The sequence below is a fragment of the Hyperoodon ampullatus genome, assembly GCF_949752795.1.
Source record: "Hyperoodon ampullatus genome assembly, chromosome: 11".
In the NCBI taxonomy this organism is placed as follows: Eukaryota; Metazoa; Chordata; class Mammalia; order Artiodactyla; family Ziphiidae; genus Hyperoodon; species Hyperoodon ampullatus.
The window spans coordinates 41,992,192-42,018,255 of record NC_136924.1 but is presented as its reverse complement, the minus strand read 5'-3'; positions in this window follow the sequence as shown (position 1 = coordinate 42,018,255).

The window sequence follows — 26,064 nt, the reverse complement described above, 5'->3', positions numbered from 1 at the left end:
ACTCCAAGCCTCTGTCTCTTCCTGGGGAGCTGGGCCGGGCACCCGGCGGCCTCCTGGCCAGGCCAGGGAGAAGCAGCAGAGGGGAAACTGCAGCTACCTGGCCCCCGACCTCCCCTCAGAGTGCTGGACCTGCGCACGCAGGATCCCCACCAACTCCACAAAGGGCCTTTCCCTCGAGTCCATCCACCTGAGACGTCAGTTCAGCACAAAGGGCACGCTCAGCACAAAGGGCACAGCACAAAGGGCACGGGAGTGGCAGAGGCGGGCTCATCATTCCAGGCTGTGAGGCCCCTAGGCTATCCGCTCCTCCCCTCCCCCGCCACGAGCTCGAAAAGGGGGCAGAGGATTTAATGGCTGCTGGCTGTGGACAAGTGGCCAATCACCCCTCACCCCGGCGCCTGCCTGGGCCGTGAGGGCTGGGGGTTCTCTCTGCACAGGGGCAGGGGACCCCCGATGGCACAGGGGACAGTCAGCCAGAAGAGCTACTCCCCTGGCGACTGCCTGGGTGGCTCGGGCTGGGGGGTGGACACAGGGAGGGGGCGGGGTGCGGAGGCGGGAAGAGCGGCCTCCACAGCCGTGCCAGTGGCTGAGCCTCCTGACGGGAGCTGGTTTTCCTCTCAGGTTCCCCACTCTGGGACCCCGGCGCCTCCACCAGACCCAGATCGTCCTGGGCATCACCACCTCCCTTCCCAGAAAGGCAGGCAGCACCGACCGGCCCCGCCACAAGATGAGCATCAGTGGTGGGAAACCCTTCACTAAAGGCAGATCCACAGCCCAGGACACTGGAGTCAGAAGAGACACCCTCACCAAAACAACCACATGAAAGCCCTGTCCCAGTGGCCGGTCCCCCGGATCACCGCTCACGCTGTCCTGGAACCCTCTCTGCCCCGTCCCGCACCTTCCCTGACACTTGCAAACTCACCCTCTGCACCTGCCGCCTCAGTCCCCAGGTGCAGGCAACACACCTACTGCGTACGCATGTCTGGGCTGAAGGGCACATCCCTCTGCGCTTGCTCTGCAGGCCCCACCGGGCAGGGGGCGAGGATGGGTTTCCCTGGAAGCTTTGCCTCTTGACGGCCCCTCAGGTCCCCGTGACACCCCAACGAGGCCAGGTGTGCAGGTCCCCCAACCTTCCCCTCCTCTCCCAGGACCAGGGCAGCCCCAGCCTCTACCACCAGCCCTGACCTCCTCCCCAGGCCATTTCCACACCTGAAAACTCTGGAAACACCTGCCCTCCCTGGGCTGATCCCCAGAGGTTCCTCACCACCCCCAGGGAGGCTCTACCTCCAAGAGGCTGGGAGCCTCCCCACTCACCTCCCCCGACTCTCCTCTGGCTGCTTCTGGCCTCTCCCCTACACCCCACACATGCCTGAACACACCTGGTGCCTCGTGTGCTTCCATACCTGCTCTGCCCAGACCATGTCCACCAGTCCTTCAAGATTCAATCAGAAGGAGAGGGGCAGGGAGCAGGACCCTCCAGGGACCAGTCAGACCCCAGGGATGAAGCAGCAGTACTGAGACAGCGGGGTGTCGGCCTGAGGAAGGTACATGAGGAAACGAGGGAGCCGGCGCTGGTGATCACGGGCACGGAGGCTAGGGGCGCACAGCTGAGACCTCGGGCTCAGTGATGGGGGTGATCGGCAAGGCCCCAGCTTGTGCTTCGGGGGTGAACTCCAGGGTGCCTGTTACATTAAAAATAACTAAACAGGGCTTCCCTGGTGGCGCAGTGGTTGAGAATCCGCCTGCCAATGCAGGGGACACGGGTTCAAGCCCTGGTCCGGGAAGATCCTACATGCCGCGGAGCACTAAGCCCGTGCACCACAACTACTGAGACTGCGCTCTAGAGCCCGCGAGCCACAACTACTGAGCCCGCGTGTCCCAACTACTGAAGCCCACGTGCCTAGAGCCTGTGCTCCACAAGAGAAGCCACCGCAATGAGAAGCCCGCGCACCACAACAAAGAGTAGCCCCTGCTCGCCACAACTAGAGAAAGCCCGCGCGCAGCAACAGAGACCCGACACAGCCATAAATAAATAAATAAATTTTAAAAAAATAAATAAATAACTAAACAGACAAGAGGCTCCTGAAGGACCAGTGAAGGCTGCACACCATGACCCAAGGACTATGGCTTCTCCAATTCGATGTGCCTGAGGTCCAAAAATATGAAAAAAAGAAGATTCAGCCCATAAGTCTCCCCTTGAAAGTCTGCTCCAAGCCCATATATGCCGCTCCGGAAACTCGGCCACGTAGGGCGGCGCCAGCCCCACACCTGCCTCCACGCCCAGGGATGTTCCTCTAAGGGACACTGCTGGCATCCAGCAACCTGCCCTCCGCATGCGGCGGCCAAGCAGCTAAGAAGCCCCAAGAACATCTGCTAAATGGACAAGGGCCACAAATCCCTCCTCTGCATCTGTCTGAAGGCCTTGCGTGAAGAGCGCACACAACCAGCACACCTGCGGTGAAGCTTCTGGCTGAGCCCGAGGTTGAGGGGAGAGAGCTGGCAGGTGGAAATCCAGCCACGGCTCCGCCTCAAGTCAGAACTCATGGGGACACTTTAAACATCTGTCCCAAAAGACTGACGTTCTGCTCTTGGTGAAGGGAAAGGGTCTGTAAATCAGTCAACAAGGTTTCCAGGTTTCTTCAGCAGAAACGGTATTTTCAAGCATTTGAGAACAGTGAAGATAAAATCAATTCCTTTATGTTTTTCTGTCCCAATGATTTCTTTTTTAAAAACCTACATGCAGAGTTCTAATTTAGGTTATGTTGGTGCACAAAAATAATCCCAGAGTAGGGTTTATATCTTCTAATTATACAGAATTTAGGACAAAATATTCATGCAAGTGATTCTGAAACACTTTATAAATAGGTCACAAGAGGCCCTCTTTATTGCCAAGAGTTTTAAACTCAGCCCAGCAGGGCCAGCCTCTATATGTAGAACCAGCGACAGGCGGGAGGCCAGCAGCACAGTCCGCGGTGCCGGCCACATCCTGGGAGAGCGGGCCTCGGCCGGCTGAGAACCGGCCTGACACTGGTTTGTAAAAGCCAGTGGAGGGCTGGTCCCCATAAACATAAGCGGTGGAATGCAAAGACTCTCAGGATGGAAACCTGCTTTGAACTCGAGTCTCCTGCTGCTGTAGGATGATGCAGCTCCTCCCCGGATCACCGATCCAATCCAAGCGAAGAGCGAAATCATTCAGGAGAGAAACCGAACCGTGTGAGGCTGGGGCTCAGCATCCTCACTACCACACAGTGCAAACAACTCACTTCACTATTTTTAATCATACAATTAAGCGGTCAATTATCAAAGATACACACTTGCGAAACGGATGGTCAACTCAAGTCGGAGGGGGGGCGGGGAAGGAGTGGCGCTGGGCCTCGGGGGACGGGCATCAGCAGGCTCCCCTCAAACACACCCCAATGCCTTAGGCCAAGCGCTGGGCACACGGGAACGAGTGAGATGGTCCCTGTCGGCCCTCACGGAGCCCAGTTACACTGTCCGGTAGATGCCAACGAACCCTCCCCATCCTCCATGGCCATGGCTAACTGTAGGCTGCAGGGGCGGGCGGGGGGAGGGAACTCGGGACTTGTGGGGGACCTAACCAGGGACGTCAGCCTGAGCCCTGCTTAGCTTTGGTAAACGTGGAGTCAAACCACAGTCCATTTGCTGATGCAGCAGCAGTTAAGTCCTGAATCCGAGAACGCAAGAGGAAGAGGGATTTCATGGCCACGTTGGCCCTGGATGAGGGAGGACATGCCAGGGAAGCAGTCACCTGCCCGGGCCCGTCAGCTCCAGGCACCCGGCTCCCGTTCCAGGCCCCTGCCTTCTCCAGCCGCTTTTCTAAACTGGAAGCCTCGCAGGACTTCCCCAGCGACCCAATGGTTAAGACTCCAAGCTTCCACTGCAAGGGGCGCGGGTTCGATCCCTGGTCGGGGAACTAAGATCCCACGTGCCATGTGCAGTGCAGCCAAAAAGCAAAAAAATATAAATAAATAAATAAACCGGAAGCCTCGCCATCATCCTCAGCTGTCCTCACACAGACGCTGCGGGCACGCCCTCCCAGCCTCTCCCGCCCCTACCCACCCCACCCCCACCCCGTCCAGGCCTCTCCCCCCCGCGCCCCCCCCACGTCCAGCGCTTGATTCTCCCTCCCCTCCCCCACCAAGCTGCCTGAGCCAGGCCAGTCCCGAGCAACAGCAGACGCCCACCGACTGGCATCCGCAGCAGCAACCCCAGGCCTGGGTCACAAACACAGTGACAACGATGTCCCAGCCCCCCAGGGTCACCTCCCCTGGGGGTTAAGGAGTCCCCCACCTCCCCAGCGGCCTTCTCAGCTCTCCGGAGGTGCCCTGCAGCTCCTGGAGAGACACACATGGCAGACAGAAAAGCATGGGAGAGGCCTCCCAGGACAGGGCGGGGGATGGTCCCTGTGCCCCAAGAGCCGCGTGGGCCAGACGCCCCGCCCAGCCCCGCTCAGCCCCACCTGCCTTGGGGAGGAACCAAGGGCCTGAGGCCTGTGCAGGCCACCGAGGGTGGTGGAGACACCTCAAGGCTCTGCTGACTGCCAGTGGCTCAGCTACCCAGGCCACAGTAGGTGGGGGACGGTGACCTTTGGAATCACCCAGCCTCGCTGGCCCAGGCCTGCCCTCAAGGAGCTCAGGGTCTAGTGCGGGAGACCCATCCCCACACATTACATGCCAGGCGGCGGGGCCAGGTAAGGGGCTCAGGGAGGTCTGGCATGTGCAACTGTAGAACCCGGGTGTTGAGGGAACAGCCTCCCTGAGGGGTGTGGGAGGTGGTGAGGCCCTTGGGCACACACATGGAGGGGGTGGGCCACCCAGAGCCCTGAGGAGTGGGCCTGGCGCAAAGGGTTAAGGGTCCACGGGAGGCCCACAGGTGCGTATCAGGGAGGACAGCTTTGACCTCCAAAAACACTTAAATAAACCCGACGAGAGGGCAGGTGGGCCATGGACAAGGGCGTGGGCCCTGCAAGCAGCGAGCTGCCAGCCACTTACTTACTGGGTCCCCCCACCCCCCGACTCCCACTTACTCATCTGCCAAGTGGGGACAAGGTGGCCCTTTCCGGGGTGGCAGCCACCCACGTACATCCCCTGGCACGCAGAGGTGTCCAGATACCAGCAACCGGGCTCATCCTCTCCCCGGGGCATCCTCAGACAGCCCTCCCATGTCCCCCAACCAGCCCAGTCCCACCACACTGTCCCTGTGGGCCACGTGAGGCAGGGTCCCCGACATCCAGGGCTTACCTCCCTTCCCCATCCCGGGCGCATCTCAAGATGGCCAATTCTCCGAACGCAGAGGCGGCCACATCAGGTGGGAGGCCGGTCCAAAGCTTAGACAGTGGCTGGCGAGAGGCCAGGTCTCTCCTTTTCCTGCTTCCAGCCCGACCGCCCGCAGACAGCAGCACAAACCCCAGCCTGCAGAGAACCTGTCCTGCCGGCCCCTCACCAAGGCAGACAGAGCGGGACCTCAGCCTCCCCTCACGACCACAAGGTCACGTCCCCTGACCACAAGGCTTCCCCCAGGTGTCCTGCCCCCAACCTGCCGTCAGGAGGATTCCCAGCCCTGCTCCCTCCCCCACTCCCTCCTTCCGGCCCGCCTGCCAGCAGATGAGGGTGGCAGGGGCACGTGTCCCGGGGGCCCGCCCACCCTGGGAGTCACAATCCTAGATGTCCAGCTTAGAATGTGATAGCCCACCGCCTTGCTCCCCAGACCGGCACTGGCTCCCTTCCCCCAGGCCCTCCCAGGAGGGACACAGGCTGCCAGGGCGGGAGCAGCGGGGACAGGCTGGCTCCTCCAGCCCTGCCTTCCCTCCTGTCTATGGGCCAGCAGCTCTGCCCGCCCTCCCACCCTCGTGCCCAGGGCTTTCTGCCTGCTGACTCATATTTCACTTCCTCTCCCCCAAATGTGCTCAGCAGCAGAGAAGTCACACATCTGCAGCCTCCACCGCTGGGCAGGCTGCGCGCTAAGGAGGATGACCGCCAGTGACCCTCACTTCTTTAAATTCTATTCCGGGTCCACAGCTTCCTTGGGTCCCGGTTGCCGTCCCTCCCCTCCAGACCTACCCCCCTCACCGCCCTCCACTCTTAGGGGCTGACGTATCCACACGTCCCCCGGCTTTCTTAAGCAGTGGCTGTGGAACAAAACACCGCTTTTCCTCCTAATCTACGATGGGCTCAGCATGCTTGCGAAGGGCTCACCCAACAGGACAGGGCCGGGCAGGGCCTGGGGGCACGGCACCGCTGACCACCCTCCACAGGCAGCATCGGCCACAGGTCCTCAGGGAGGCCTCCTGTCCAGCCCACCTGTCTTGCTCCTGACCTTCCTCTCTGGATGGACTAGGGAAAGGGCTGCAGACACCAGGCCCTGGACACCTAACCTGGACGCTGAAGCCAGCACAGGACCCCAAGGACATGCCCGGGGGGTCTGGGAGGAGCGTGCAGCAAGGCTCCACCTGCAGAGACAAGGGGCAGCGTCACTCGGGGCGGCTCCGCCTCTGGAACACAGCACCTGCGAGATGATTCACACACCTCACTGGCTTCTCAGCAGTGGCTGGAAGACGAGACACAACCGTCAGCGTGTGGACTGTGTGACCACCCCGTGGGCGGGGCGTTATGATCCGGTTCTTCTAAGAGGGAGATTCTGGTGATATTGAGGGTTTGTGTGTTTTCTCAACGACTCAAGTTGCTTCGGAGTTTTAAATGCCAAACTCCCTGCCGGAGGCCACCACTGACGCGTCTTCCTGGCTCTGCCCCGCCGGGAGCCGTCTAGGCCGCAGCGCTCCCCACTCCCTGCCCCCCGGGGCCATCACTGGTCAGACGGGACTCAGCCCAGCAGTGCAGCACGGCCACCCGCACCATAGAGATGCTGCCCCAGATGGTACCCGTGGCCCCACAGGTGACCCCCGTCACCCCGGAGCTCTGCAACCAGAGACGGGGAAACTCATCTCCAGGCAAGCATCTCCCAGCAGCTGTCTGCGGCCGTCATAGGGAACCCAGCAGACCCTCAAATATCAACCCAGAAAGCAGGAGGGACGGCTGTGGCACAGCAAGGACCTGGGGTGGGGGGCACCCAGTGGGGGGGGAGGGCGCGCAAGGAGACCCAGCCAGCAGGTGGCCTCCAACAGGGCAGGTGAGCCTCACTCCCAGGAAGGCCTGCCCACCGAGCCCCTGGCCAGCCCCCCCGCCCCCCGCTTCCTTAGGGCTCCCCTCACAGGACCAGGGGAGACGGGGTACCACCTCGGTGAGTCCCCAGCCCCACAGCAGGGAGACGAGGGCTTTCAGGATGCTCAGTCAAAAGCCTGAGCTGGGGGCAGGACAGACAGCCACGTGTCCCATGGCTCCCCCAGTGTGGCCCGGAGCCCAGTCCTGCCCCAGCAGAGGTGTGGCCACACTCCAGCTGGGCCTCCAGGAGTCTTGGACAGGAGATGACCTTTGATAAACTGAGCCCACGCCAGCCCCAGCCGGTCCCAGGGAGGGCGGCATGGTGGCCCACACGTGTAGACAGTAGCATGTGAGCAGAACCTCCCCATGAGTGTAGACGGCACAGTGTACACGGCACCTCCTCACGTGCACAGAGGCGGAGCGGTCAGCACAGGAGCTCCCGCCGCCGCTCCGTCACCTGTGGGCCACTCAAAGCGACAGCCATCGTGGGTGCCACACTCAGAAACCCGGAACCTGGCCCACGACACATGGCACACAGGAACCCAGGCGCTGGACCAGCCGCTGAGGCCCAGCCAGTGTCCCGTCCACTGACCCCCCCCCCATTTTATCTCAAAAGGGCAGGAGCACAAAGGGACAACCGCGGTTCCAGGCATCTTCCAAGCCCGCCTAGGTGGCCGCCCCTTTCCTCTGAAGCACAAACCCCACAAAGCCCTGCCTGTGGCTGCTCTCAGGTCTCCTTGGCCCTGGGTCCAGGGTGCCCGCCCCTGCCCACCAACTCGGCCCTAAAACGGTGGTCATCTTGCTGCCTCTCACTGTCCCACCTGCTCTGAAGCCTCCAGCTGAAGCCCTCCCCCACCCCAGACCCCACACACATGCGGACGGAAACGGGAGCTGGCATGGGGCCCCGAGTGAACCAGAGCAGAACTCGCCCAGTTCTCTACTTTCCAGAAAGGAACCCGGCCTCAGTGCTCCACCCCTGCTCCAAAGAACCGTGGTCGGAGGCCGTCCCTCCCCGCTGCAGTGCGAGTTCAGAGGTCAGGGGAACTCACAGGCCAGGATCTGAGTCAAAGATGCGTCTGAGCTCCAAAGGGTCCCGCCAGCAGCCTTCCTCCTCGTGCTGCCGAGGCCGGGCCTCCAGGGTGTGTTCAAAGCCAGCCCCGCTTTCAAATTTCAAAGGGATGCCACGTCTGTGCCCATCCCCACAGGCACAGCAAGGAGCCCCCCAGTTCTCTTTTTCTCTCCTTGCAGGTCACAGACCTTCTCGGGGAGGCGGTGGGCCCCCCTCAGCCTCTGCAGGGCCCGTGCAGAGAACACCTATCAGCGCCCGTTCCAACAGCACAGGAAGAACCCAGGGGAGTAAGAAGGAGCCACACATGCACACAGCACTCTGGCCCACGAAGCCACTTCCCAGGGGGCGGGGGTAACAGTCTGATCCTGCTCTGCAGCTACACTGGAACTGAACAATCAAGTAAATGATGGCAAATGGAAGGAGCCCAGTTTCCCACTGCTGGAATGGAAACTGATCAGCGAGGGGCGCAGGATCCACACGGTAACGACTATAGGTTACATCACTGGGATGAACTCACATCTCACTTGATATATTACTTAACGTATTAACACAGACGGTTACACACAGAAGTACTTACAGTCGTGTGCATATCCACAGTGTGCATTTCTGCTCTGCCGGCAGAGACGGCCCAGAGCAATGAGACCCCAGCAGCCACGAGCACACCCAGCGCCCAGATCTTGGTTTCTAAAACCATACTCCAGTAAAAGGAACCAGGCTCCTGGGAGAACTGGCTGATTCTAGGGCTGGGAGCACCCATAGTGCCAGGAAGTGAGGATGTGTCCACATCAGCCCACATGATGGGGGCGAGTCAACTGAACTCAGGAACCACCTGAACGAGCTCCCAGCGGCCAAGGCTGGAACAGTCTGACCAACAAAATAAGTAAAGTGGAACCGCACCCTAACTCAAAGTCTAAAATAAGGAGGCATGAATCCATACTGACGTAAAAAATGATTGAATAAATTGAGAAATGGGGGAGACGAGGCAAGTCTCCCATTCAGAAGATTCCAAATCGTTTATAGGCACTCCACCCTCAAACCCCTTACGTGTGGGCTGCACATCCTGACTTCCTTCCAAGGAGGACAGCATGGACAGACGGAAAAGAGTAAGTTGACATCAGCCAGACGACCTAGGCCAGCATCACAGGGATCGGTGCCCCGACGGGATGGGATGAGGGTTCTTCACCTCTGTGATCTTCCTCCCAAAATCCACGACCCCAGTCTAACCCAGAGAAAAACATCCAAATTCCAGCAGGGCGTTTCCAACTGTCCAAATTCCAGTGGAGAGGGATCTACAATGTCCCTAATATTCCTCAAGACTATCAAGTCATCAAAAATAAGAAAAGTCTGAGAAACTGTCCCAGCCCAGGGGAGCCAAAGGAGACATGACAACTAAATGTAGTATGGTGTCCTGGGGTAGAAAAAGGACATTAGGTGAAAACGAAGGAAATCTGAATAAACTACAGACTTCAGTTAATAATTATCAATATTGGGCTTCCCTGGTGGCGCAGTGGTTGAGAGCCCGCCTGCCGATGCAGGGTACACAGGTTCGTGCCCTGGTCCGGGAAGATCCCACATGCCGCGGAGCGGCTGGGCCCGTGAGCCATGGCCGCTGAGCCTGCGCGTCCAGAGCCTGTGCTCCGCAACGGGAGAGGCCACAACAGTGAGAGGCCCACGTACCGCAAAAAAAAAAAAAAAAAAATTATCAATATTGGTCCATTAATTGATTATAACAACATTCTACACTAAAGTAAAATGGTAATAATAAGAGAAACCGTGGGGAGGGACAGATATATGGGAATTCTGTGTTTTCTTTGTCATGTTTCTGTAAGTCTACAACTGTCCTGAAAAGTACAGTCTATTATTAGGAAGAAAAAAAAAAAGGAAAACAAAACCAAAAACCCAGCCTGCCACCCAGTGTGGGGCGTGGCGGGCAGGTAGGGCAGAGGTGGGGCCAGCAGGGCTCAGCTCACTCAGCAGCTCTGCCTGAATGTCCAGGACACCCAGAGCCAGACCCGGGCCTGCCCTTGAGGTGATCCAGAGGACACACACAGTACAGTTTCAAAGTCAAGTGATCACACAATAACAGAAGGATAATCAAGGAAGAGAAATAGTGGGGCAGCCAGTAAGAGAGCCCCATGGGACTCAATGCCTCACAAACACGCCACCACCCCCCATCTGCAACCATTCACCCCCTGACACTGTCTCCAACGAGGCCAGCCAGGAATCAGATGAAAAGCGGGGCCCTTGCTCTCCAGGAGCTCAGAAGGCAGGCAGGTAAACAGAGGATCACACAGGATGACAGGCACAAGGGCCCTAACCCTGGGGGCATGGGAAGGCTAGGAGGGCTTCCTGGAGGAGGTGACTTGAGTGCAGCTCACATAAATGGTAAGTGTGCCAAAGGCCACTGAAAATGAGTCACATGAAATGGCTCATGGTGCCGGCACAGAGTTCTCAGATAGCCATAGCGACAGAAGGGGCCACTATGAACTCTGACCCCAGGTGCCAGGTGATGCAAGGCGAGCTCACCAAAACTGGTGAGAAAGGTGGTCCAGGGTCACCTCGTGCTGGGGAAGAGGGGCCACACTTCAGAAGAGGCACCAAACACAACTCTGTCACTACACGCTGCCACACGGTTGAAAATGCATCCCGCTAAGTGAAGGAAAGCAGAGCCAAACATCCACAGAGCATACGATTCCTCTGATATGAAATGTCCAGGGCAGGCAAATCCATGGAGACAGAAAGCAGATTAGCAGTTGCCAGGGGCTAGAGGGAAAGAGAATGAGTGATTGCTAAAGGGGGTGATGAAAATGTTCTAAAATTAGATTGTGGTGATGGCTGCACAATTTTGTGGATATGCTAGAAGTCGGTGAACAGCACTTTCCAAGGCTGGATTGCATGGTATGTGAACGGTACCTCGATAAAGATGCTTAAAAAACAAACGCACACCTCTCTCACTGGCCAGGCCTGCCCCCGCCTTTGGGGAGCCTGGCCCCTCCCCTCCCCCAGCCCCCAGCTTAGCTCAGCTGCAGGTGGGCTCCCCCAAGCCAGGCCCCCAGGACCCAAAGCTGCTGGTCCCTGGAGGCCAGGCTGCAGAGTGGCCCCCAAGGGCAGAGCAGGGAGCGCCTCCATCATCCCTGCTCTGGGCCGCTCAGGACCAGGGCAAGAGGGAGAGAGCCCTTGCCTCCAGGGAGGACAACTGCTGTGGGGGGCGGGGGGCAAGTGAGGGGGGACTTCTATAAACGGGGTGCTGGGGGAGGCCTCCCCAGCAAGGGGGATGGAGCAGAGATGCGCCTGACACAAAGGTCTGCCATCCCTGGTACAGCCCTGCAGGCGGCACCTGCGGGGTGGGGGTTGGGGGGGAGGCGGGGCCTCTCTGGCCTGGGAGGGGGCACAGGCTGGGCTGAGGTGTGCCGCATACCGCACTCCATGCTGGCGGGCTGGGGAGGGCCTCCTGTGCCGTGTACCCCCTGCCCACAGGGAAGGGCTAGAGGCAGCAGCCCTGTCCACCGATGCTGGGGACCCGACCACAGGAGGGGTGAGCGGTCTCCCTGGGGGTCCCCGGGCCACTGCAGCCCTCCATGGCGCCAGCACACCTAGTTCTCCCACCACAGCTGAGCTGGGTTTGGCGGCACAGGAGGCTCCGGGTAGGGCCACCCATCACCGCCCCCGCCCCGGTTCCCAGGGACAGAGCAGTGGGGGCTTTCTGAGCGCCTCACTTCACAGAGGGAGCGGTGCCCAGTGTCAGGGTGTCAGGTGTCTCTCTCCCCAGGTGTGGACTGAGCTTCTGGGAGAGCCAGAGCCCTCACCCCCGACAACAGCCAGGGCCGCTCCACCCAACACCAGCCAGTGCTGGGGCGCACTGGCCCCCCTCACCACGACGGTCCCCCTGGGGGGAAGCTGCGATGGTTGGGCCTCCCCACCCAGGGCCTTCCTGGGGGAGGCAGTGCAGACGCGGCCAGCTCGGGCCAGGGCCAGCTCTCAGGCCTCCGGCTTCTATATTCCACACCAAGACCCTTGTTTCCCGGTGACCAAACGGAGGCCCAGAGGGGTTAAGCGTCTTGCCCAAGAACACACAGCGACAGACCAAGAGTTTTCTCCACTTAATCGCCCTGCATACAGTACCCAGCTTAGGAACAGATACCCAGCTCTGCCACTCACCAGCCTGTGGCCTCTGGGAAGTTACTTAACCTCTCTGTGCCGACGGAGCTAATAATAGCACCGACCTCCAGCTGTTATGAAAATCAATCATATAAAGTGCGTGGAATGCCATCAGGCCCAGAGTTAGAGACGCTCTTGCTATTAGCACACGTTTGATGGCAAAGAGACTTAACATCATGATTGTAAATTTACTTCCTCTGTTCCTTATACAAACCCCCAGAAATTCAACTGATTATCAGGGAGGCAGTGAGGTTAAGAGCACAGCCTTTGTTGCCAAACAACCCGAGTTCCGATCCCAGCTCTGCTACTTAACTAACTGGGGACTGAGACCAGCTGCCTGCCTCTCTGCGCCTGTTTCTGCCTCTGCGGGACGCATGGAAGTGGAGGTTGTGAGGACCACACGGGGCAACGCGTGAAAGACACTTAGCACCACGCCTGACACCATCCTGAGTGATTTCTACTACTATTAATTTCTTTTTTCCTTTGGACAGGCCAGTCCTTCCTGTCTGCCGGTGTAACCACAGGAGGCTTTAATCACAGGGCTTAAACATAATCACAACCTTGGTTATAACTCAAATGCCAAATGACCTTAATAACCTTTAGATGGCGAGCGTCACTAATGGTGAATTACAGTCCAAAGTCTCTGCCCGACTCCTCCGTGCAGGCCACGTGCAGACCCCAAAGGCTCAAAGAACACAGTTTTCTCTAATTAGGGTAACCCTCACTTTCTTGCTCCATCTCAATCAGTAAGAGAAGTCAGACGACCTGCCTTTAACTTCTCAAGTTAACCAATTGCCTTCCTCCATCAGTGGCCGGCTCCAAGCAGGTGGCCCGGCCGCCCCTCACGCAGGGCTGGCTGTGCCTCAACCACTCTGTCCGCAAAATGATCATCACCGCCAAGGATCCAGGCCTCCTCCTCGTCCGCCAGCCAGCAACTGAACTCTCAGCCCCTTTACAAAGGGTGTTTTCTAGATTCTGCCCGGGATAAAGACCCCAGGAGAGCCCCCATTGCCATACCACCCAAAAGCCAAGGAAAAATCAGACCTAAACCCCTTGCAGCACCTAAGGGCCCCCCAGCTGGCTTTCAAGTCCCAAGCAAAGGCCTTCCGAGTGCCACCCGAGTGGTCACACTAGCATGTCTGGGTTGGTAAACAAACAGAAGCTGCTCCCCTGGCAAGAGCATCTGTATTCCTATTACTCACTCTCAAGGCCCACGTCTCGTGACCCCCAATTCATTTTTAACTTCTTTAAGGGCAGGGATGCTCTCCTACGTACCCCAAGGCTGTCCGCGGCCTCCACAGGGAGCAGGGGTACTCGGCTTTCGACAAAGATGGTCTCCCTTCCTGCTGGCGACAGGAACAGCAGCCTCCAAGCAGGCCACACAGCCACCACCAGTGTCTTCCGCCCCAGCTGGCACACGTCCCCCACTGACTGGAGCTCCTCAGACGCTCGGCAAGTCCCCAGCATGGCCACTAGGCAGGAGCCCCCCATCCTGACTACACGGGGGGCCAAACGCCAGAGGCGCACAAGAAGAAAAACCAGCCTAGGTCCCCGAGAGGGAGTGGCCCCCAGAAAGCAGGACCTGGCTGGAGCCACGCCACTCCACAATGGGACGCCCACTCCTGCACAAAGCTCAGATGCGACCGGCTTCAGGAGGGCAACAACTCCCAAACCACGAAGCATGGGGAGCTGGAAGGGGTCCCCCTAGGGCCCCTGAGATGACAGTGTACCAGTGGTACAACCACTAACATGGGTCACACCATGGAAACATGAGGGGAGCCCTTCGCTTCTCCGATTACATTGATTCCACGGAGATGCAGACTGGGCCTGGCACTGGTATCTCTGTCACATCTGTAACATCGCTCAGATACTCTGTTACAAACAGAAAACGCGCTTCAGGCTCGCAATCTCCCCTGGCAACTGCACTTTCACTAGAATCTAATAACACTTTGTTTTCATTGGGCCTGAACCACTATTCTATTCTATTGTACAGCAAAAGTGGTGATTCAGGAAAAATGGGCCTGATTCTCCTCGTTTCTAGCTGGTGAAGGTGAGGCCAGGGGAGGGCAGGGGAAGCAGAGGTCACACGGAGCTGGCGACCATCGGGTTCCTGACACCCACTCTGGCTGGACAGATACGAGAAGCGCCTCACAGCCTGGCAGCTTGGAGAGACCACCAGGTCCTCCCTGCATGAAGGGCCCCTGCCCACCCAACTCAGTGGAAGACACAGACTAAGGCGGCCAGGGCCAGGGCCAGGGCCAAGCAAACCACACTTTGAGACCTTCCTGTACAGTTTCCAGGAAATGCCTTTCCCGAGTGCAGGCAGGCAGGCAGCAAAGGGGTAGGCCCTGACCGTCCCCAGGCCGCACCTCTGGGACAGCCACACCCCATGAGGCAAGGCAGCCCACAGGAAAGAAGAGCAGAGAGGGGGTGGCGCTGTCTAGAGACTCCAGGGAACCCTACCTCCTGGTCCCCAGGACCAAGCTGGCATTCCCCCCCCCCAATAGGAGTCCAGCACTGTCCAGCCTGCAGGTTCAAGACCCCTGCCCATGGTCACAGTGCTGCAGAAGGATCAACATCATAGCCAAGACAGAGGGAAGGACAGGCAGGCCAGGTTCCTTACCTGGGCCAGGCAGGGAGTTTTCAGAGGGGTTTGCAACAGGAAGGGAGGGCAGGTTTAATGAGGTTCCTGATCCGAGTGGTCCCAGCTCACATTGTGGGATGTGCTTCCATCCCAGCAGGGGACAAGGGCAACAACTGGAGCACACTCACCCAGCCAGACTGTGTGTCCCCAAATGGGCCTGGGACACATGGGGCAGAGTCAGGGAATCAACAGCCGCCAGGGGGCGAAGGGCACCGCTGGCCTCTCCAGGGTGTTCTGCTCTCTGCCCTGGGTGTGTCCAGTCGGGGAGGGGGGTGGGGGTGGGGGTCTGTATCACATCATCTAATCCTCTTGTCAGCCCCCCTCCCCGTTTACTGGTGGGGAAACTGAGGCATGAGACGGCTCAAGGCCTTCCTGCCCAAGGTCACCGAGCAGATGTGTGACGGAGGCAAGACTCCTAATTCCTCTCTTAACTATTGCACAGCCCTGCCCCTGCCAGGCCCAGGCCTGAAACTACCCCTAAGGCTGCGCTGCGATGAGCGCTGGGGCTCAGAAGCCTCCATTTTTGTAGGGGGGGAGATGCTCAGAACTCTGTCTTTTCTCCCCAGCCTGCACTAGGAAGGCAAGAAGGGAACCCCATCCTGCAGAAGGTGTCGCCCAAACTGAATCCTCCCCGCCTCCGGAAATGCAGGGCTGGCAACAGCCCCAGGGTGGACTCAGCTTCCAGGGGTACCCCCTCAGGTCTATGGCCCTGGCCGGGGCCGCTGCTCCTACTGCCAGAGCCTCCCTGCCCAGACAGGTGCAGCAGCCCGCCCGGCTCCGACTCTCCTCCCTCCCCCGGTTGTTGGCCAGGCCTGGACGGGGGTGCAGGGCCTGCTCTGGGCAGGCGGGGGCCCCGGGCTGGGAGCTGCTGCACTACACCTCTCCTCCATGCCTGCACGCGGGGCTGGGCCCCAGCAGAGACCCACCAGCTAAAAGTCCCAAACAAAGGGAAAGGGGACAGGGCGAACGGAGGGGTGCGGGGAGGAGGACGAGCGCCCACAACTTTTTGGCGGGGTCGTCTCTGGGGTCGCAGCGGCCGGGGTCTCCCTCCTCCTCTCCTGTGTCCCCAAGGAGTGAGTCGCGAAGACGACATATGCCGAGACCGCCCGTGCCCCAGCCTGGCCGCGGCGACCCCCGCCCTGCCCATCACCACCACCCCATCTCAGGCCCCGCGCCCACGGGACGTCCTCCTCTCCCTGGCCAGCCCGACACAACGCGGGCCAGGAGACGCCGCGGCCGCGGCGCGCCCAGGCCAACGCGGGACCCGGGGGCGTGTATGCGGGGCGCGCCCGCGCGGGGCCCTGCTAGGAGGGCCCTGCTAGGAGGGCCGCTGGCTGCGGGCGCGGGGAGAGCGTGGGCGAGCGCGCCGGGTCGCAGCCCGGCCGGCCCCTGTGGGGAGCCTGTCCATGTGTCCTCCGAGGTCCGTGTGGGCGTCCGCGCGCGCGCCGCTTACCCTGCGCGGAGATCGGGGCCACCTCTCATCCACCCGCCGCCTCGGCGCCCCCTTCGCCAGCCGCCCGGCCGCGCTGCACCTGCCGCCCGCTCGGGAGCCGAGCGGCGCCGGGGAGCCCGGAGGAGGCGGCCCCGCGGGTCCCGGCCACGAGCGCGGAGGCGGCGGCGGCGGCGGCGGCGGCGGCGGCGGCGGCGGCGGCGGCGGCGGCGGCGGCGGCGGCGGCGGCGGCGGCGGCGGCGGCGGCGGCGGCGGCGGCGCCAGGTCGCGCGCTCGCGTCCCGCTGCGCGGAGTCTGCGCGCCCCCGGCCCGGGCTGCGCAGCCGCTGCCCCGCCCCGCGCGCGCTCCGCCCCGCCCGACGCCCCGCCCGACGCCCAACGCCACGCCCCTCTCCGCCACGCCCAACGCCACGCCCCACGACCTGAGCTGGCAAGCCCCGCGCCGCCCCGCCGCGCCTTAAAGGAGTCGCGCCCCTCCTTGCGCGGCCTCGGAGCAGCTGGCCCACCCGGGTGCGGCCCCCCGCGGGGGCTCGTCTGCCCTGGCGGATTCGCACGCGAGAGCGAGCTGGGTCACGCGGCACCACCTTTGTTTGGGTGGCCCACGTGCGCCCCCGTCACCTGCACCTACGCGCACGCGCGACGGCTCCTGATTGCGCCTACGGCCGCGCGGTCCCGCGCGTCTATAGGGCGGACGCCACAGGCACAGCCACGCCCAGGTACGCATGCTGCCGTCACTTCATCCGCGGTCCGCTGGCCAGACACACCATGGGGGCCGCAGGTGGACCGCCTGAGGTTCAGACCTGGGTCAGAGACTGCTACCGGTGGAGACCACATCCCGTAGGGAACCGCCTTTGCCCTGAAGCCACTCTTCGGCCCACCCAGGGGGAGGGTACCTGGAGCCTGCAGGGGGAGGGCAGGTGGGGTTGCACACACTCCCTCTAGACTCGAATCTGTAGCGGGGGCTAACCCCACCGCCATGCCCAGGGGCGCTCCCTGTCCTCAGAATCCGGGCCTCTTTCTCTGAATCGCACCTTCGTCATTCAAGGGAGCCCATCCTGCACGCTTCCACACTATTGCATCTCCCCAGGCACCACACTGCGGGGCGGGGAGTTAGTAGAAGGAGGCAGCTTTAAGCCCACCTGCCCCCCACCCCTGCCCGAGTCCGGATGCGCGCGCGCGCCCCCAGGAGAACCCTGCACATTCCTTGGCTCCCGGACCAGGGGCTGTCTAGCTCACCGGTAGAAGGGACCACCCTTCCAAAACCATAGGTCCTCATCCTGGGCTGCGGGCCCCACGATTAACTCCCCACCCAGGTCTGACCAGGAGGATGGCTGCTGGAGCTTGGAGTGGGAGGATTGGGGAACCCAGAGAACATGGAAGGCCCCAAGGCTGTCTGTCCCCAGACTTATCAGCCACCCCTCCTCAGCTGGGTCCTCTGGGCTGTGCCCTGACGGTCCCATCTGCCTTATGTGTCTTCAGCCCAGCTCCCCTGCTCTGCCCCAAACCCAATGACCGTGGGAGTCCTACAGACACCTCCAGGAATCCAGAACTGAGCTACCCCCCGCCCCCTACCCCACTACCTCACCCAACTCCCAATCTCCTATCCAGTCCTCAAGGCTCCCAGCTCAGGTGCCCCTGAAGCATTCCCTGGGGTAAGTGTCAACTGAAAAAATTTTGCACAACCTAAAAGTTGAGAATTATGTCTTCAGTTTTTTTGGCCATACCGCGTGGCATGTGGGATCTTAGTTCCCCAACCAGGGATGGAACCAGAGCCCCCTACATTGGAAAGGCGGAGTCTTAACCACTGGACTGCCGGGGAAGTCGCCAGGGACGGCAGCCTCTCACATAGCTCTGAGAGACATTCCAAAGAAGTAAAGGCAGGAGCCAGGATACATAGGAGTTTTTGCTGGGGGGGAAAAACGTAGTTGAACAACAAAGGATTACTGATAATCACACAAAACAGGCATCTCAAGCTAATGATTTTAGTACTTTTCTACGTATGGGAAGAGGAAAGTTTTGTCTCATTGAAATCACTCCTTTCATATGCATCTTAAATATCTCGGGCCAGTGTCCTGTTTTTCTCAGACCTGAATCCCCTCAGGGTGCACCGTTGGGGGCAGGGGGCGTCTGCAGTGACTGATGACTTGATGGCCACAGCATCCTTTGTTTACTGAAATGGCAGGTGACATTCTTTGTCCTCATAAGATTTGGGGCCCTTCTATCATCCTCCCCCATCCTGGGAAGGTAGAGCTGATAAGCCTGGGTCAGAGGCAATCATTTAGGTGGGCTCCTAGCAGGAGGCCTTACCTCTCTGTGCCTCAGTTTCCCGACTGCAGAATGGGAGACCAAATGATTTTAGATTAAGGGAGCTAACGCACAAACATGGGGTCTGTTTCAGGGCGGCAGGGGTACTGTGGCAAGCTGTTGGCAGGACTGTCTCTTCCCCAGTATGAGAGCTCTGTCGGGTGGTCTGAGTCGCATTCATGCCCAGTGTCCCCACCAGGACCAGGACCAGCTTCCAGACCCCACTGGTTCCTTCTCTGTCCTGGCCTGGAATACACTGTGCCCTCACAGCTTCCTGGCCTTATCTCTCTGCTCTCCAGGCAAACAGGACTAGAGATTTTCCCAAACACGTGCTCAGTTTGCCTGCCCCCAAGCCATTGTTCCAGCCACATCCTCCCAGGACCACCTTCCTTATTCAAACTCCACCCAGCCTGCAAGACCCAGCTCCACAAAGGCCCCCTCGCTAGCCTGGCCAGAACTGGTCCCAGCCTCCCTTGCAGCCAGGGCCCTCAGGACTCCCCAACATGGGCCCCGCCCCCCCCTGCATCCATCACCCTGTTGTTGGTTGTGTTCTTGTCTTTTCCCCCAACTCTCCCCATCAACCCCCCCTGGGGAAAGACCCAGATTATCCATGTGTGTGTCCCTGCCCCGCACCTCAGGACCTTAGCCAGTCTCTGTAATTGTCAGAACCCTTTTGTTCACAGATGACAGAAATCCACCTCAAACAGGCCCCAAAGGTGACCTCTTTGTTCATGAAAGTAGCAAGTGCAGTGGTTGACGTATTCACGCACAGCCCTCCACCCTAGCGGGGCACAGAGCGGGTGCCCAAGGACTGTTCTTGAATGAAAGACCAGGACTAGGGGGACCAGGCAGGAGACGGTGGAACCAGGGGAAGGGAAGAGGTTGAAGCATGTTTCTGGGGCCGCCCCAGCGTCCCTGACTTTCAGCCCAGCCTACAGACATTCACTGGGCGCCCACCCTGTACCTGACACTGCTTGTGCTGTGCCTGCCTGGTGGACAGGCATGGACCAGATACACCCCAACGTGGGGCACTTGACGTTACAGGGCGCCCACACCACCCTGCTTGGCAGCTCCTCGGAGCCATCCTATCCCCCCATTTACAGAGGAGGACTGTTACGGGCTGAACTCTGTTCCCCAAAACTCATAAGTTGGAGTCCTAGCCCCCAATTCCTCAGAATGTGATGTATTTGGAGACAGGGCCTTTGAAGAGGTGATGGAGTTAAAATAAATTCATTAGGGTGTGCCCCAATCCCACAGGACTGGGGTCCTTATAAGACAAGGAGGTTAGGACACCCACACTCAGAGTGACGACCGTGTGAGGACACAGGGAGAAGATGGCGCTCTGCATGCCAGGGAGAGAGGCCTCGGGAAGAACCAACCCTGCTGACGTTCTGATCCTTCACCTCCAGCCTCCAGGCTGTAAGGGAATAAATCTCTGCTGCTTAAACTGCCCCATCCGCGGTATCTGTTATGCCAGACCTTGCGGACAGAGGCTCAGAGCAGTCACCTGGCCCTCAGGGCCACACTGCTGAGGGTCGGCAGGGCCACCACTGGCTCCCCACCCCACCGCTCGAAGCTGAGCTGGACCTGGGGCATCAGCGGGGCATCGGTGGGGCAGAGCTGTGCACAGCGGGCGGTGCCAAAGTCCAAGCCCGGCTGCCGGCTCTGGGAAGGTGGCCTGGAGCCCGCACACACCCCGGGGCCAGCCGAGCCCTCAGAACCCCATCCCCTAGCCTCGGAGTCCTGGAGCGCCCCTGGGAGCAAGATGCCTAGACCCACGTGACGGGCAGAAGCAGGGGATGTTAGTGGCCAAATGAAGGCCTGGGCAGCAGGGGTCGGGTCCTCTCTCGCCCTCCGTGACCCCGCCCAGCTCCCAGCAGCGCCCGGGGTTCATGGAAATGACATTGGCCCTCGGTATCTGAACACACATCCCCGTGTCCCACAGGACGCTGACACAGGGGACTCAGGGAGAAAGAGATCCAAGCCCAGCGACTGCCAGCTCCAGACTCCTGGTGCTTTCCTGTGTCACCTGCTCCGGGATCTGGCAGTACCTGGCACTGAGTGGCCCCTGGTAGTGGGGGAGCTGGGGTGGAGCCTGGGCTCAGGAGGGAAGGAGCCTGGGTCCTGGGCGGCTGGAAGGAGAAGGCAGCAATGGGAGTAGGGGTGGGGTAGGGAGCAAGGCCAGGGTGGGGCGGGGGGAGAGAGCCCCACTTGTTCTGTTTAGCTGGAAAAAGGCAGGAGGACAGCCCACTGAGTTCAGGCTTATCCGTGGAGCAGCAGGGAGCTGTGGAAGCGTTTTCAGCAGGGACCACAAGATCGCACCGGTGCTTTTGGCAGAGAAAGGCTTCTGGCTCCAGAATGCTTCCAGAGGGTGTTGACCGGAGGGTCTCTGAGTGACCAGCAGGTGGGAGGCGGGCGGAGCAGCTTTTATAGAGCCCTGCCCACAGTCACGGGACTTGTCCACCGCCCAGATCACAAATGGGGGGACATGCGGGGAATAAAGCCCCAGCCCCACACCGTGGGCGCTGCCGCTCAGGCCTTGTGGCAGGGAAGGTTGGGACTACCCTGCGCATGCTCTTTGCCACGGGAGGGGCAGGACTGGGTCTGCTCTTGGTGGCTGTGTGTCCTTGTACACACCAGCCAACCCTCCGAGCCTCGGTCTCCCCCTCTGCAAAGCGAAGAAGTGAAATGCCCAGTAGCAGGCTGGGGTTGTGGTCTCTACCACGGCCCACGTGGTTTCCACTGGACAGGCTGGCCACAGCCGGTAGGGGAGGCCAAGGGCATGCAAGGCCTCCTCCTCCGAGGGGTCTGGAACAGGATGTACGGTGCCTGCCTGCCCGTCCAGAGGTGGAAGTTCTGATAGTTCCGTATATTCTGAGTCAGCCAGCACACGTTATACTCCAGTCTCTGGGGCTGCCTTGCACACAGTAGGCATTCAGCAAATGTGGTACTAATGGTGGCCAAATGACGCCCAGAAACGTAATTCACATGTTTCCTTGGCTTTAAAATGCCACCGGGTAAGATGCACCATCAACTTAATAACAGCTTTTTAGGAAAAAATGAACCACCCACCCTGCATCAGAGCCCTCCTCTGTTGTAAGTTGCGTCAGCATCTCAGAAATGTTAACATGGGAAACAAATGAGCCTCTCTCAGAAGAGGAAGCGTGGTGATAAATGCAAGATGTGAAGGCTTTTCTCTGCTTGTGGCCATAGAGAGATGGTGTTCCCTGCGGGGGGAGTGGGGAGGAGGGTCCTGATAGAATACATGGCTCCTCAGCAGGGCTTAGCCAGGCCCCAAGGAGGCGATGGAGCCCAGCACCCCAGCCTGCTGGCCTGGGACGGGGGCTTGCAGCACAAACTTGGGGTCCTGGCTTCTGAGCCTGACGGAGTGCGCCACCTCGTGGCCTCAAACGGCAGTGCAGGGGCCAGAAGCCGAGCCCCTGGCCAGCCTCCCACCCCCAGGCCTAGTCCTTGCTGCCACGCAGCCAGCCGTGCCGGCACCACATAGGGCCACGTGGACAGGTCTCCCTCCTTAGCAGCCAGGCCTTCTATCCCCTTGGGGAGGAGACTGGGTCTGCTAGCCGGGATCTAGGCTCTGGGTCTTACCTGCTGTGTAACCCTGGCAAGTCCCTCCACCTCTCTGTGCCTCAGTTTCCCTACTTTGCAGGGTGGTGGCCAGACCTCCTTCCTTCTCACCCCTCACCCCGCAGACATGCAGACCTAGCCTACATAGACCTTCTTGTGGGGGAGGAAGACCCATGCCTGAGCCCCCAGTGTGGGCGGTCAGTGGAGCTGGGGGAGCACCCGCCACATCCCAGGGGCCGGGGGCTTCTCGGAGGAGGGGTTTTCAAGCCAGGGTAGAGATCTGAAGGAGGGCAGGCCTGGCAGCAGCCAGAAGGAGGAGGTTGTGGAGGGGCCCCCGCCTCTTTGTTGGGCCCCTGGGGCTGAGTCGGTGGGGGGAGACTTAAGGAATTGTAACAGAGCAGCCTGGAGGAGGTCACGGTAACATTACCCAAAGTTATAAGAAAAGGAGCAAAGCAGAGAGTTATGATCCTATGGGCCAGCTCTGTCTAATAGAACTTTCTAAAATGATGGAAATACCCTGTATCTGTGCAGCCCAATGCAGTAGCTACACATGGTTATTGAACATTTAAGATGTGGCTGTTGTGGGGCTTCCCTGGTGGCACAGTGGTTAAGAATCCACCTGCCAATGCAGGGGACACAGGTTCAAGCCCTGGTCCAGGAAGATCCCACATGCTGCGGAGCAACTAAGCCCGTGCGCCACAACTACTGAGCCTGCGCTCTAGAGCCCGCGAGCCACAACTACTGAGCTCCCACACCACAACTGCCGAAGCCCTCACGCCTGGAGCCCGTGCTGTGCAACAAGAGGGGCCACCGCAGTGAGAAGCCCGCGCACAGCAACGAAGAGTAGCCCCCGCTCGCTGCAACTAGAGAAAGCCCACGTGCAGCAACAAAGACCCAGCACAGCCAAAAATAATAAACAAATAACATAAATAAAATAAGTAAATAAATAAAAATTAAAAAAACAAAACAAAAAAAAGACGTGGCTGGTGTGAATGAGGAGCTGAGCGTGTAACTGCATTTCATTTTAATTAATTCGCGTGTAAATAGTCACATGTGGCGAGGGCCAAATGACATCAGACAGCACAGCGATGAAACAGGAAAGTGCAGCAGACAGACGTGCCCACTGGGAATTCCCCAGTGGTCCAATGGTTAGGACTCTGTGCTTTCACTCCTGGGGCCCAGGTTCAATCCCTGGTCGGGGAACTAAGATCCCTGCAAGCCATATGGAGCAGCCAAAAATAAAAAACTAAATTAAAAATTAAAAAATTTTGAAAAAGTTGCGCATGAATTAAAATTAATTCACGTGTTAAAAAAAAAGACACGTACCCACAGAGCGATGAACACTGTAGCTAGGATTTAAAACTGAGACCCCCAAATTAAGAAAAATGATAGAAATCATGAAAAAATAACATAATTCAAAATTTAAAACTCAGAAAATAAATGATTAGAGGAAAAGAAAATATGAGAGTTGAAGAGCTTGGGGCATAATTAGAAATAAAAGGAAAAAAAATCTGAGAATGAAAGACAAAACTAAAAGAGACCCAAGAAGGAGTATACAGAACGGATAATGCCTCAAGATAAATAGAAGATAGGAAGTAGGACATTTTTTTAATTCAGAAAGAAATGATGAAGATATAAAAGGGTTTGAGGACTTCCCTGGTGGCACGTTGGTTAAGAATCCGCCTGCCAATGCAGGGGACATGGGTTCAAGCCCTGGTCCGGGAAGATGCCACATGCCACGGAGCAGCTAAGCCCGTGCACCACAACTACTGAGCCTGCGTGCCACAACTACTGAAGCCCGCGCGCCTAGAGCCCATGCTCCACAACAAGAGAAGCCACCGCGATGAGAAGCCCACACACCACAACGAAGAGTAGCCCCACTCACCACGACTAGAGAAAGCCCTTGCACAGCAACAAAGACCCAACACAGCCAAAAATAAAGAAATAAAATAAATAAATCTATTTAAAAAAACACTATGAGAACTTAATTTGATTACTTTATATAGCCAATACTTACTTAGATTTACCCACTTATTTATATAACTTTTTTATTGTGGTGAAATGTACATAACACAAAATTTAGCATCTTAACGATTTTAGGTGTATAATTCAGCAACGTTAAGTCCATTCACATTCTTGTGCAGCCATCACCACCATCCGTGTCCAGAACTTTTTTCATCTTTTGCAAAACCAACTCTGTGCTCATTAAACACTAACTCCCCATCCCCCTCCCCCAGCCCCTGGCACAACCATCTGCTTTCTGTCTCTATGGATTTGACTCCTCTGGGGACCTCCTGTAAGTGGAATCATACAGTATTTACCTTTTTTGCGTTGGCTTATTTCACTGAGCATAATGTCCTCAAAGTCCATCCATGTAGTAGCACGTGTCAGAAGTGCCTTCCTTTTCAAGGCTGAATGATATTCCACTGTGTGTAGAGACCACACTTTGCTTACCTATTCACCCATCAATGGAATTTGGGTTATTTCCACCTTTTGTCAACTGTGAACAATGCTACTATGACCATGGGTGGGCAAGTATCTGTTTGAGTGCCTGCTTTCAATTCTTTAGGGTATATATATATATATACACCCAGGGATGGAATTGCTGGGTCATACGGTAATTTTATATTTAACCTTTTAAGGACCTGTGTTGCATAGAAGCTGCACCATTTTGCATTCCCACCAGCAAAGCCCAGGGGTTCCAATTTCTTTACATCCTTGCCAATGGAATGTTATTTTCCTTTTTTTTGTTTTGTTTTCTTAAACTGTGATAACAATCCTAATGGGTGTAAAGTGGCATGTCTTTTTAAATTTAAGCATTTTTATTATTCTTTGAGTAGGTGTTAAGGACTGAGTCCTGTGCCTCCCTCCCCAAATGCATATGTTGAAGGCCTCATCCCCAGTGTGGTGGTGTTAGGAGATGGGGCCTTTGGAAGGTGCTTAGTTTTAGATGAGGTCATGAAGGTGGGGTCCTCATGATGGGATTGGTGTCCTTATAAGGAGAGGAAGAAAGAGAAAGAGAGAGATCTCTGTCACCATTTGTATGCACCGAGGAAAGGCCACGTGAGGACACAGTGAGAAGGCAGCCGTCAGCAACCCAAGGAGAGAGCCCTCACCAGGAACTGAATCAGTGCACCTTGATCTTGGACTTCCAGCCTCCAGAACGGTGTGAAACAAATGTCTGCTGTTTAAGTGGCCTAGTGTGGCATTTTGTTATGGAGGCCCAAGCAGAGTGAGACAGTAGGGAATATATTCACATGGTTCAACATTGAAAAGGCACAAAAGGGCTTCTAGTGAAGCCCCCTTCACCGCCGGCCCCAGCCAAACGTGTCCCTGGCGGGAGGGAACATTTGAACCAAGATCCCATAATGAGACAGTCGTGTGAGAAGAGTGTTCCAGGCAAAAGGAAGAGGCTGTGCCAGAGCCCAGGAGGGGAAGAGGTCCAAGGAGCTGAGACGGCAGAGCTGCTGAAGGGAGTGGCTGGGGTGAAGCTGAGCAGCTGTAATGGGGACAGAGCCCTGCAGGGGCTTTGGAGGCAGGCTGGCTCCATCAGCTACCAGGGCAAAAGACTCACCTCTCTCTCTGTGCCTTGGTGTCCCCATCAGTAAAATAAGGATAGTAATTGCACCTACCTCGTGGGGCAGTGAGTGTGTTGGCTTCTGTAAAGCCCCTAGAGC